Here is a 14,678-nt window from a genome sequence, read left to right on the forward strand (position 1 = left end):
CAACCAGCTACAGTTCCAGAACTTCTCTCTAGCTCAATAAAAAAACTGTGAGATGACCAAAACCAAACAGAATTTGAAACTTTCATTTCTTAGTCCTGTGAGTGGGTGGATTAGAGGCGCTTCTTGCAAAGTACAGCTCAAGGACGAAGCCAAGCCGCTGTGTGAATCAATTCTCTCTCTGTTAATATCACCTGCCAGTGGCTGGGCAGGACTTGACATCAACTCTTCTATGAACGAAAACCAACATGGAATAATAGTAAAATCAGAAAAACATTGTCTTCTTTAACTGCTCCATTTCTGAGTGGCTTAAGAATCTCTAAGAAGAGCTGTGGTTAACACATTTCAAATGGCAGAAGGCAAATATTATATACCCAAACCACTGCCTGAGGTGCTAGAGTTCAGAGACAAGGGCCAAGGAAGGGATCAGTTCCAAAATGACTTTTAATGACACAGAAGACAGTAATCCACACCACTTTCACTGCTTTCTTTGGAAGCTTTACAAGAAAAAGGCTCTGATATAAATCATTCTCTGGATGGCAAGTAGTCCCAGTCAAGGCAGGAGACCTATCACTTTGTACCTCCTGAGGACTGGCCAGATAAAGGGTTTTCTGTCTAACCCTACTCTACATTTCATCTGAACATCACCATGTGTTTCACTGCAATGTGACACAAAATGAAGTTGCCTGCAGATCAGCCTGGCAAAGGCACAGACACAATGCTCTGAGTCAAGATCAGCACACAGTGGCAAAGCTTTGCAGAAAAGCCTCTTCACTGCCTTCCTTTCTTACATCTCCCTGGGCAACTAACTTGCTTGTTATGATAAGCATTGCAATCCCTTTACCACAAAGTGTGATTTAACTAGACAGATAATCCAACAGATCTTATTGTACATGAAATCATCAGCATTTTACACACACACACTATATGCTTCTGCCAGGGAATCACTGCAGCACTCCCACTGCTGTTACAGCAACTAATACTCTGGAAGTGCTTATAACAGCCTAGAAATTAAGAAGTCAGATACACCACAGCTAAGCAAGAAGAAAGTTCATTCTTAGACTGAGAAACACCTTGACAGATTTCACACTGAGGCAGACTGTAGGAAGGTTGTAGCTGGTGGGGGTTGGTCTCTTTTGCCAGGCAACCAGCAACAGAAGAAGGGGACACAGCCTCAAGTTGTGCCAGGGCAGCTTTAGGCTGGATATTAGGAGGAAGTTGTTGGCAGGGAGAGTGATTGGCATTGGAATGGGCTGCCCAGGGAGGTGGTGGAGTCGCTGTCCCTGGAGGTGTTGAAGCAAAGCCTGGCTGGGGCACTTAGTGCCATGGTCTGGTTGACTGGACAGTGCTGGGTGCTAGGCTGGACTGGCTGAGCTTGGAGCTGTCTTCCAACCTGGTTGATTCTATGACTTTTACAACTGACATGAAACACTGAAATTTTGACTTAGGGTAGAAACAAACTAACTTACAGTGCAGTTACCTGTCTAGGGCTGTAAGCAACCTGTTCTAGTGTGAGGTGTCCCTACCCATGGCAGGGAGGTTGGAACTAGACAATCCTTGAAGTCCCTGCTAGCCTTGCCAATTCTTTGATTCTATAGTTCTACTGCAAGCTATCAAAAGATTCTATTTGCCCCATCATTCCTTGGGGTGTTTCTATACAAAACCTAAATATCATTTTTATTTAGCATACCAAAAAGGCAACACGAAATTCAAAACGTGAAAACAGTATCTTAAGTTCCCCCTTCAACTACAGATGCTCTCTTACAGATATTCATTAGATTATGGGAGGTGGGACTGCCTCCCACAATGCCAACACAGTCTAATGCTGCTGCTTCTTCTTCCATACAGTCAGAGCTGAAAACTACACGAAACACACTTATGAGTAGGCAAGCATCCTCGTTGTCCTGGGGAAACCAGCTCTGCTGAAACATGACAGCAAAACAGACAAGGAAAACTTGCAACCCAAGAAAACAGACTTCAACAACTTCCTGGGATACTAACTTATAGACTAGAAATCATGCAGTGTTTTAATTTCAAACCTCTTACCTGCATTCCAGTAAAATCTGTGTTATTCTGAGACAGATATGAAAGGAAACTATTTAATGGAGTTGGAAAATTGTGATGGTATATTGATTAATTCCTCCTGAAAAGAAAACCCAGCCCTAACATCAAAACTATGGTCCATAAGAGTATTTCTGCTGGACGTAGATGTGCTGCAAACACCCACAAGGTATCATTTCCTTTCTTATCACTGCTAGTCAGACAGAAAAATGGCTGATGCCCGCAGGCACTCTAGCAGTGATGCTTAGGGGAAAACATGCAGGTCTCTTTTCACTGTGAAGGCATTAAGAAATGTTTGAAACAATCAAATCCCAGTTACTAGAACTAATGGGGCTTCATGGAAACAGTTCTGTAACAATGCAGAGTTCACATCCTGGTTGCACAGAGTAGGCTGCCTTAGCATCTTGTTCTAGAAGTGATTATTTATATGCTTCTAATGCACCTTGTATGGTGCTCTCTGTTTCTAAATCCCAAGGAAGGTTTACCACTATCTGAAAAATCAGGTGCTGCTCTATGCAAATAAGCACAATTTAGACATTCCTGAACTTGCAAGAAAGTTGAAAACTAAACCTATGCATACACTGAGAGAAATATTTGATCATCTTTCACAGCCTCTGACTTCACACACACACACACCCATTAGCAGCACACAGCGTAGTATCAATTGCAAATACATTGATTCTGAACAGAGAGGAGCCACAACCACAATCAGCCAGAGTTTGATGGAGACATTATGTCATGTTTATCTTTCTTTAGTATCACAATAAAATACTGTTCTCCACAGTCCTGCTCCTGAAAAGTCCTTTCTTGATTTAAGACTACAGAGAAAATGAAACAACAGCCAGCTCTGGGAGTTGAACACTCAGGTAACTGCTTAATAGAAGTCAAGAAGAATCACCTTGCACAAGGAGGATTTTGTTCAAACCATTTGTCATGTGCTGACAAAACACTTGGCATCACCACTGATGTGTCTGTAACAGTCAAACACAGCTGGTCAAATACAGCTCACCTCTGGAAACTTCACATCTGAAGTGCAGGCGTTTGAAAATGAGCTTCTGGAGACAAGCCTAGTCATGACAAGATGCCACACTGGTTTTGCTGCTCTGTCGGCAGCAGAGAGCCTGCCAGACCAAGGAGGAGCAGTCTGCATGCTGGGCTTCCAGCCTGCTTCCTAGCATCCACATACACCAAAAGAAAGCAACAGGCTCAGTCTAACAGGCACAGATGGAAAAACATCGCTTTGCACACACAGCTTATTGATCGTGAGCATGGCACAGCTTGGCTGTGAGCGATAGCTTCCCTCTGACAGAAACACATCCATCATTCCAGAGGCTGTTTCACTGCTCAAACCAGCCAGCAGCTACATTTCATACACCACATGCAAGGAAAATCACAAAAGATTCCTGACTTATCTCACCAGCTTTTGCAACAGCGTAACATTTCTGCAGTAGCATTCAGTCCTGATTTGAGCTCCTTGTACATCAGAAGGAGAAGCAGAATTGTCCTGGAGTCCTGTGTACCCCTAAATTCCTCTCCATGGCCTGAATGGGAGGGGGAAAGCTGCCTGGTTCCCCCCCCCCCCCCTCGCCTGCCCCGCAGACGTGAAGGGGGTGAGCAAAGGGGTCCTGCCCGCATGAGGAGTGCCTGTGCAGTGCCCGCGCTGGGATCGGGCTGGGATTGGCTGTGCCCTTTCACACCTAAGTGTGGTAACTCTGCCCTTTGTCTAGCGAGGGTATAAACATTGGGGGGCTTCCCGCCTTTGGGGGTTCCCGCCTTGGGGTTCATCCCTGTCTGAGCCTTCGTGCCTGCCTGAGAGTTCTCCCCCCCCCTCGCCTGGTGCCCTGCTCCAGAAGGATTGCTTCACCCATTGACACCTTTTGTAAGAGCTGAACACCTCTTAACGACTCTTCTGCAGCTTCTGCAGAACAAGAGGGGCAGACCGCAGGAGGAAGCCAGCCTGATCCTGAGTTATCTTGGCTCAACTTTATTAGTAAGAAACCCGCTATTAATTAATAGCTAAAGCCTTTTCCAACTTCTGACTTCCAAAATAGTCAGATTATCAATGGTATCCCTGTAGATAATTCTCAAGCAACTCAATCAGTTAATTAAACTAAATTAATCTTTGTACATATAGTTTTGGGGGCAGGTTTTTGGGAAAATAAAAATAACTATTTTTGTATAAAAGCTCCCGACTCGGCCACACATTCATTCCTGCCTCCACAGCAAGAATGTGCTCCTGAAAAAGAAAGCTGCTCGCTACATCAGAGTATCAGAGAATCAACCAGAGAAGAGACCTCCAAGATCATCCAGTTCAACCTATCCCCCAGCCCCATCCAGTCATACAGACCATGGCACTAAATGCCTCATCCAGTCTTGTCTTGAACACCTCCAGGGATCATTTGATCATGCTACAGGGAGAAGCATACATCAGTTTGCCCAACACTGGAGGGCCAACACTTGCCAAAGATTTCCTCCATTTTTTTTCACCTCCTGGAGGTCTAGCTGAGGAAAGAACAAATGGAGTTTAGGTTCAAATGGGGTTTAGGAACAAATGAGGTACAGGCAGAGGAAAAATGTTGTAAATACAGCTTTGAGTAATTTCTCATGCCATGTAAACACTGCGATCAATGACTTAGGCTAATTCACTCTACAGTAGCTTCTTGTGACTTTAAATTGCTGTCATCTGTATTTCAATTCAGTCAGGTGCAACAGTTCTCCAAGTTCATGTCCAGGCCACCAACTGTCTCCTGCAGCCTTATCCTTAGGCTGAGAATCCAAGATGCAAAACTCCCACCAACTGTCTCCTGCAGCCTTATCCTTAGGATAAGAATCCAAGATGCAAAACTACCACCAATTGTCTCCTGCAGCCTTATCCTTAGGATAAGAATCCAAGATGCAAAACTCCCACCAACTGTCTCCTGCAGCCTTATCCTTAGGATAAGAATCCAAGATGCAAAACTCCCACCAACTGTCTCCTGCAGCCTTATCCTTAGGATAAGAATCCAAGATGCAAAACTACCACCAATGGTCTCCTGCAGCCTTATCCTTAGGATAAGAATCCAAGATGCAAAACTACCACCAATGGTCTCCTGCAGCCTTATCCTTAGGATAAGAATCCAAGATGCAAAACTCCCACCAACTGTCTCCTGCAGCCTTATCCTTAGGCTGAGAATCCAAGATGCAGAACTGCCACACACCAACTTGCCACTCTTTCTGTCACAAAGATTACTTCTGGGTGTGTTCTGAGGAATTGTTTCTTTTTCTCCAGGCTCCTAGACACGTAGCAACACTGAACTGCCTGCCGAGCCCGTGCATGGATGGCAGTACCAGAGCTTGCATTTCAGGATTGCCTTCATCTCAAACTCCAAATTTCCTACAGTGCATGTCGATCAGCAGATGTGGCCCCAGGGAATGCACACAATTCTCCATGAAAATCTGGACTAAAATGCAACAGCCATGCAGTTCATTTGCTTCAGTTAGCTTGGAAAAAAGACTGAGGGGTGAGCTCATTAATGTTTATAAATACACGAGAGGCGAGTGCCAGGAGGGCGAGCCAGGCTCTGCTCAGAGGTGTCCAATAATAGGACAGGGGCAATGGGTGCAAGCTGAAGCATAGGAGGCTCCATGTGAACATAAGGAAAAAAAATTCCCACTCTGGGAGTGACAGAGCACTGGAACAGGCTGCCAGAGAGGTTGTGGAGGTTCCTTCTCTGGAGACATTCAAGAGCCTCCTGGATATATTCCTGTGTGACCTACTCTAGGTGATCCTTCTCTGGCAGGAGAGTTGGACTGGATGACCTCCTGAGATCTCATCCAATCCCTAACACTCTGTGATTCTCTCTCTTCTACCAGGCCTTCACAAGCTATTGAGCTCTTATTCTGTAAGCAAGGCCAGAGTTTGGATAGTGAGAATTAGGAGAGGCTAAGCACCTTCCAACTTGCTGGATTACAAACCAGTCCGAATCCACACTCCTTTATTCCCACAGCTCCAACAGAGGAATGTTAGCACGGGAACCACTTTCCAGAATAAAGTCACTCAACAGACACTGTGGACACCACTCCTGTCCTGCAGTAGCTGAAGCTCAGAGAGAGGTGGGCCTTGACTCTGAATCTCTGTCTTCAAAGGCTGAAGTCATGATACTGGGTGCAAACTGTGAGACACAGGCGAAAGGCAAGCTACTGTCGCTGCCATTGCGCTGCTGCATCTGACTCAGAACGGGCGCTCTGCCCACAGAACTGACAAGGTAAGACCACCCTGCTAACACAGTGGCTCTCCACTACATTAACAATTCCTTTCACACCAAATGTGTGCTGAACTGAAATGTAAAAATCCACAAGCTTCTTCTTAGAAAAAAAACACAATTAAAATAGGAAAGGAAAGAGAAGATTTAACAGTGCTCAATAAACTGAGAGGAGAAGCAAACACTGAAACTATTTATGCAGAAATAACATCTGTGTACATTTCAGATTTGAGTGTAATCATGAAAGAGGAATGACAAAGTTAAGTAGCTCCATTATTTGTTTGGTCTCTTAGGACTACTCTAGTATTTGGCTCCTTTCCCTATGACATCTTGCATTTATTACAGGGTTGCAGAATGAATGGAAGCTACAGTTTGTTGAACAATAGATTCCTTTTTAATGCTTTTGAGTCCATTAAATCTTCTGCATCTTTCTAACTTGCCAAATTAAAGGACAACCTATTAATGCTTTGCAGCAGTAGAGTTTAAGAACGTTCTATCTGCAATTTGATGTACAGAGAACACCGTACACAGCAGAAAATCACACCCAGGTACCTATCTAGGTGACACGCAGCTGACAAAGCCCAGAGTTCTAGGGTTTTTGCATATACAATGATCTCTAAACGTGTAAAAGAGGAAGAATGGCCAAGATGAACAGATGAGGATTTAAGATCCCAACATTTCTTTTAAAAAGGAAGTTGGTACACAACAAATGTGTGCCATGTTTGCAAAGACAGAACCTGAAATCCATTCCCTCATTCAGGTGCTTTTGAAAACAGCTTCTGACTTTCAGCTTCACTTCTGTCTTGTGACATTTTGTCAGTAGCAAAAACTGTCAAGCACTGGAAGTTTTCCTCTGATTTATTCTGAATTTTGATGACCACAGGATCAAAACTCTTTATTAATATCCATGGAAGTTGTTGGCAGAGAGAGTGATTGGCATTGGAATGGGCTGCCCAGGGAGGTGGTGGAGTTGCCATGCCTGGAGGTGTTGAAGCAAAGCCTGGCTGGGGCACTTAGCACCATGGTCTGGTTGATTGGCCAGGGCTGGGTGCTAGGTTGGACTGGATGAGCTTGGAGGTCTCTTCCAATCTGGCTGATTCTATGATTCTATGATTCTGCAACTGAGCTATCACACAGGATCATTTTAGGCACTTAGTGCCATGGTCCAGTTGATTGGACAGGGCTGGGTGATAGGTTGGACTGGATGATCTTGGAGGTCTCTTCCAACCTGGTTGATTCTATGATTCTATGATTTGCTGATTTTAGAAGGGCAGCCTTCCCATACATACACAGTCACTCTTGATGAGAAATGCCATGTTCATATGCAGGCAACATCCAACAGATCATAAGTGACACTAGACCATCACTTGGTGAAATCATTGCAAACGTGCTCCAAAACAATCTGGGTCACAGAAAAATCTGAAAGCTCTCAGAATCTCTGGCAACTGGAAGCATCTTTTGCATTCTATTCATCTCCTGTAGCTGCTTTTATTAAGCCATACTGGAAAAGAGTTTCAAAAGCAAGAAGGCATAGCCAGGTTTTGGAAGTCTGAATTTGCACACCCTGACAGCAAGGAAATGGTATGAAGTCTTTGGAGCTAATTCATTCCTTCAGAATATAGATCAGAGAGAAAGAAAAAAGAAGACCTGACAAGCCATTACTGTGTGTAGGGGCTAAGTCTTTACTTAATAGTCTCTCTGAGTTTGTCTCTGTTGATAACATAAAGTGGTTTAGGTCGCCAGGGACCTCAAAGATCATCTAGTTCCATCAGATAGATATCTCATCACGTACCTGTTAATGGAAACTTCCTTCCATGTTGAAATGAAAGAAGTCTGTGCCTCCTTCTCTGCCTGTACCTAACAGCTACAGACAATGTTGAGTAACTGGAAACAGAATGATCTGGGGGTATTCAGCCTGCAGAAGAGGAGGCTCAGGGCAGACCTCATTGCTGTCTACAGCTACCAGATGGGAAGGTGTAGCCAGCTAGGGTTGGTCTCTTCTGACAGACAACCAGCAACAGAACAAGGGGACACAGCCTCAAGTTGTACCAGGGCAGGTCTAGGCTGGATGTTAGGAGGAAGTTCTTGCAAGAGAGAGTGATTGGCATTGGAATGGGCTGCCCAGGGAGGTGGTGGAGTTGCTGTCCCTGGAGGTGTTGAGGAAAAGCCTGGATGAGGCATTTAGTGCCATGGTCTGGTGACTGGATAGAGCTGGGTGCTAGGTTGGGCTGGCTGAGCTTGGAGGTCTCTTCCAATCTGGCTGATTCTATGATTCTACTACCTTTTTTTTTTTATTTAATCTTAAGCAGCTTCTTTACAGCCTTGCACAGAGAGAAGAGGATGAAATACACAGCTCGTATTTTGGTGACAATGATGAACATCAACACTCTTAGCTTTGGAAGATGCTGGCATTTGATTCTGGAAGCATCAATAATACAAATAACTTCACCAAGTTCCAAACAGGCTCACTGCTTCACATGGGCTGGAAACGCAAAGGGGAAAAAGGGAGTAGACAAGCCTGGGAGGTACCTTTACAACAACAGAATGATTCAGTGATTAATAGCAAACTTTTGTTCTGCTCCGGTCACGTTGCCATGAAATCAAATAAGGATTTCTGTAGACTCTGTGCTGGGGAATAAACCCAAAGTACTGAAAGCAGTAACCAAAGTGCACACACTTGTCAGACTTAGTGCCCTGGGCTTTATCATTAACAAAGCAGTGTGTAACAAAGTTGGAACTGGCTGCTAAAGTATTTACCAAGCACAGACTGGGCAAAACTCTGCAGTCTGCAGTACCAAACCACATCTGCCCTCGTTTAAGAAAACACTGGATAGAGGAGTTTATAGAAAATAATTAAGTTATAATACTTCACAAAATCAGTTACAGTTTGCTAACCTGATTTTGAGCTGCCCACTATTTATTTCACCTTCAAACTTTTCATGGGTGCAGCGAATGAGCTGGTAATTAAATTTAGCTGTTTATTGTTTCTGTATACTGCATTTCAGTACAGCTGTGCATTATTTTATACACTGTAATTATAGAGTGCAATTACTGCTTTTTAAAGTGAGGAGTCTCAAGTACAACTAAATCAGTCAACCAAGAGAAAGCTGGAGACCAGATGTGGAATTAACCTCCTATGACACCATTGGGCTTCCACTGATAGACAAATAAAGCAAGAAGCTCTTAGGGGAGTATTTGTGCAGTAGAAGGCTGATGGACATGGAGCATCGGCGCGGTAAGATGATCTAGAAGAGCAGTAAAAGCCTTGAGGACTGTGGCTGCATGGTTTCTGAACTCCTGGCTATCAGTATTATTCTCCTTCCCTCAAAACAGAATTCCAAAAGATGAGTCATGTAATTCATATCTGCCAAGTTCTGACCTGTCAGATATCACTTAATGACACCAATTCACAGTTTCAACAGGAGCTGGGCCAAAATCACTGAAGAACAAACTATGGCTTGCTTCAACATCATTAACTATGCCTTTAATTTGCTTTCCAAGAACAACTGACTTAGGAAAACAGCACTCACAAGCTACAAGGTAAAAAAACACAAGCAGTTCTGTCACTGCAGGTGGCTAGCTTCTTCACATAGGTGTAACTTTCTCTGAAGCTCTTCAGAGGTTTAGCAGCCACCAGACATGGAGCAGAAGTGATGGATATTATCTGATTTACTTGATCAGCCATTAACACGGACAGTGATGACTGGAGACTACAGCTACAGCAAGTAGCACACAATTCCCAGGACAGATTACAGCATAGAGCACTTGCAAAACAGCTTTGACTGACAGCTCTGTACCAAGCAACACTGCTTTCAAGACAGATCACAGAAAATCTACAGTGCTTACATTAATTATGATCTAACTTTTCTAACAATCATAGAATCATAGAATCAACCAAGTGGGAAGAGACCTCCAAGCTCAGCCAGCCCAACCTAGCACCCAGCTCTGCCTAATCAACCAGACCATGGCACTAAGTGCCTAAAATGATCCTGTGCAACAGCTCAGTTACAGAATCATAGAATCATAAAAACAACCAGGCTGGAAGAGACCTCCAAGATCAGCCAGTCCAACCTAGCACCCAGCCCTAGCCAATCAACAAGACCATGGCATTAAGTGCCCCAGCCAGGCTTGGCTCGAACATCTCCAAGGATGGTGACTCCACCACCTCCCTGGGCAGCCCATTCCAATGCCAATCACTCTCTCTGACAACAACTTCCTCCTAACATCCAGCCTAGACCTCCCCCAGCACAACTTGAGACTGTGTCTCTTTGTTCTGTTGCTGGTTGCCTGGCAGAAGAGCCCAACCCCACCTGGCTGCAGCCTCCCTTCAGGTAGTTGTAGACAGCAATGAGCTCTGCCCTGAGCCTTCTCAGGCATTTGGTCTTATTTTTTTAGACTAAAACCCTGTGAGTAATTACAAAGATGTAGAAAAGTCACTGTTTTTCCTTAGAAAATGAAGTTTCCCAGTAAAAATAAACAGATTGAACAACATTTTCTTAAAAATCAACCCTGTATCAGCACTTCATGGTATGATGTAAACCCCCATTATATTTGCAAGTGAGGTTCTTGCTGTGGGATGATTTGGGCATTTTTTTAACAACAACCCCAAGCAGCACTAAAGTCTGAGGACAGAGTGGCTGAGAGCAGCCAGGCAGAGAGAGCCCTGGGGGTGCTGGTAGAGAGTAGCTGAAGATGAGTCAGCAGTGTGCTCTGGTGGGCAGCAGAGCCAATGGCATCCTGGGCTGGCTCAGGAGCAGTGTGGCCAGCAGGACAAGGGAGGTTATTCTGCCCCTGTGCTCAGCACTGCTCAGGCCACACCTTGAGTGCTGTGTCCAGTTCTGGGCTCCTCCATTGCAGAGAGATGTTGAGGTGCTGGAAGGTGTCCAGAGAAGAGCGATGAAGCTTCGTATCTCTTTAGAAGAGGTACTCAGTATGTGTGGCACTGAATGAGCAGACACTCCAATGACAAAGCCTTGCACACCTCCTCTACAATGCAAACCAGTTTGGTTATTGAACCATTACAGTACACTTCTCAAAACTCACATGCTTGGTAGCAACACACACTGTGAGAGCTGGAGCTCAGGGCACCATTAGGACCTGCCTACAGCTGAGGCCAGCCAGGGAGGTAGCTGCAGCTCGTGACTGCACAAGTTAAGCACTGACACACAAACATGCTACTGTCATTGGGAGATGGTGCAAAACAATTACCTCATTCTTTCTGGGGTCTATAGCAATTACTCTTCCATGTGTGTAAGCAGTTTTTCAGTGCTGTGAATCACTGCACTGTGTGCTAGCACGGGGCCAGTTTGCAAGTGAAGGTAATGCCTTTATTGCAATCTCCAGGATTCCAGGTTTCAGGTAATCTCTTCCCACTGAACAAAAAGGGGTTGCTTTTCTCCGGATTTCCCAGACTACTTTTATCACAAGCACTTTTGGAATTAGATGCTTAGTGCTCCTAATGTAGCTTTCAGAACTTGTAGGAGAACCTTGATGTGTTCACAACTGGCTCGCGAGCCTGAAGGACTCCAAATGCCCTGGGCCTAGGTAGAGTTAAAAAACAACCTCCCAACTGGAATTTATGCCTGGGTTAGGGCGATGACAACACGTAAAGGACAACACACATGGGACATACATGGAAGTATTAAGGAGCAAGCAAGCTGTAGTAGCCATGAACTACTGCCATACAAAAAACAGACGGCGCCAAATGCAACCTGGCAGAGACACTGGTAAAGTACAAGTAAAATGTGGCTGTGTATTGCTGGTTTATGCTGCTTCTGCAGCCTTCCTATGAAGGAAAACCATAGAGAAAGTAAAAGCTGTGCCAACTACACACAGTGCCAGGTACCAGTAGCAGAGAGGAACAGATGCCATCATTAGAGAAAGAGAGGGCATTCATGTTGGTGGTCTGTTGGAGCTCCAGCGCACTGCACATTTGACACAATTGGTCTTGGAGAGCAAGCAAGGAGGGCTTGCCAAAAATACTACAAGCCTCTCTCTGTTGCTTGACTTGCATAGTGGCACTGATGATGATCCACGAGGCAATGAGCACTGTGATGTTAGCTATGGAGAACTATAAAATACAAAACATATCCTTAGAATCCAGATGTGACCAGAGTACTGAGAACAGCCTAAAGCTGCTCTCCAATACGGCACTGCATCACATGTCTATGCTTCGTAGTATGGACACACTGCAAAGCTGCCAGTGAATTTAGGACACAGAAGAAACTGAGTTAATTTTTGTATCTCTTGTGTATTAAGTACTATTGAGAAAGTCCAAAGCAGTTTCAGAGACTTGCATTAGTTAAGAAACAAGAACAAAACAAAACAAAAATCTCTCTTCTGAGTCAATCAAGAAAGCAGGAAGATGTCAAAGTATGTTCATTCTCCTGGGAATCTTTTCATTAACAGAAAAGCAATCAGACAGGAGTCTCTAGAGAGAATCTTCTCGACCCTCTGATTAAGGAGTTCAGCTGGCAGTAGGAAAACCAATACGTTAGTTTCAGAAGGTCATGATCTGTTTCATGATTTCCAGCTGAATTAGTGAGGTGGTCTGTTATGACTTGTTTCTAAAAAGCTAATACTTTATGACTTGTTTCTAAAAAGCTAAGAAAAAATAAGTTAGAAGAGACAGGATTAGCTCAACAAAGATGAAACCTGGGGGCAGAGTTGTTTGGTCTTTGTGGTGGTTAGGTGCTAACACAGACATATAACATATAAGCAATGAAGTCTGCTTTCTGTTCAAGAACTAACAAGTAAAACTGTAAACCCACTTAGTTTAAAACAAAACCCAAAAAAATCTAGATTTAATGTATTTATCAACAATCTTACAACAAAGACAGCCTCTATGTAGAGAACAGCAATAATGGAACCCTGTCTGTTCAACAATGAAGACTCTCTAACCCAGAACTGCCAGCTGGCTTGAGAATTGTGCTGCATGTGCCCACACAGCAAGCTGCCAGCCCTCAGCTGCATGAGGAAAAAGGACCATTACTCAGCAGGGCAGTCAGACACTGAATGGTAGTCTCCACAATCACTGGCTACTTCAAATTAGCTCAAAAGCCTGAGCCACAGAACCTTTTGGCTGCTTCTACTGATTCTGGACTGGGGAACATCAGCTTCATTTCCTAGTACTGTGAACCTACTCATTAACTCATCCACCTTTCTCTAGCTAGTCTACAGACTACATAGACTATGTACCTAGACTACATAGGTAGCCTTTTTAGAACAAACTAAGGAAAATAAACAGCAAAGTCTTAGTGCAGAGACTTGGTACATAGAAGTAATATTCTGCAACATGTTTAATTTGGTGGCTTTTATGTTTTTCAGACCCACGGACAAGTCCTGTCTGCCAAAACTAGTAGCATACCTGCACACAGTATCCTGATCCAATTCTCAGTTGAAAGCACTCTTCCTTATTGTTTCACTTTCATATTGGCCACTAAATGGTAGATGTAAGGTGAGCAGGGAGAGTCACTGGTCTCCTCCATAGTGCCCGAAAGCATATGACAGACAAAAGATAGAGGCATGTAACACTTAAAATACAAACCCCTTTCCTACACCTGTTTTTCATAGAATCATAGAATCAAGCAGGTTGGAAGAGACCTCCAAGCTCAGCCAGTCCAACCTAGCACCCAGCCCTACCCAATCAACCAGACCATGGTGCTAAGTGCCCCAGCCAGGCTTTGCTTCAACACCTCCAGGCACAGCGACTCCACCACCTCCCTGGGCAGCCCATTCCAATGCCAATCACTCTCTCTGACAACAACTTCCTCCTAACATCCAGCCTAGACCTGCCCTGGCACAACTTGAGACTGTGTCCCCTTCTTCTGTTGCTGGTTGCCTGGCAGAAGAGACCAACCCCACCTGGCTACAGCCTCCCTTCAGGTAGTTGTAGACAGCAATGAGCTCTGCCCTGAGCTTCCTCCTCTCCAGGCTGCACACCCCCAGCTCCCTCAGCCTCTCCTCATAGGGTTTGTGTTCCAGGCCCTCCACCAGCTTTGTTGCCCTTCTCTGGACACCTTCCAGCACCTCAACATCTCTCTTCAATTGAGGAGCCCAGAACTGGACACAGCACTCAAGGTGTGGCTTGAGCAGTGCTGAGTATAGGGGCAGATGAACCTCACTACTACCCACATTCTTCCTGATCCAGGCCAGGATGCCATTGGCTCTCCTGCCCACCTGGGCACACTGCTGGCTCATGTCCAGCCTACTATCTACCAGCACCCCCAGGTCCCTTTCTTCCTGGCTGCTCTCCAGCTGCTGTTGTTGGAGGCTGTCTCTTCTCCTTCATTATCTTGAAACATATTTGATACCATAACACCATCAGGTAATTGAAAGGAAAAGTTTGCCTGAAGAAACTGACCTTCTTCATCGACTCTC

At 44.7% G+C, this 14,678-nt stretch overlaps 1 protein-coding gene across 7 annotated transcripts in view; it reads right to left on the minus strand.

Moving 5' to 3' along the window:
• Positions 1-14,678, minus strand: part of LOC135187052 (glypican-5-like) — a 620,448-nt gene that overhangs the window by 490,477 nt on the left and 115,293 nt on the right. The window lies entirely within an intron of this gene.

This window comes from Pogoniulus pusillus, chromosome 26, assembly GCF_015220805.1.
Source record: "Pogoniulus pusillus isolate bPogPus1 chromosome 26, bPogPus1.pri, whole genome shotgun sequence".
Lineage (NCBI taxonomy): Eukaryota > Metazoa > Chordata > Aves > Piciformes > Lybiidae > Pogoniulus > Pogoniulus pusillus.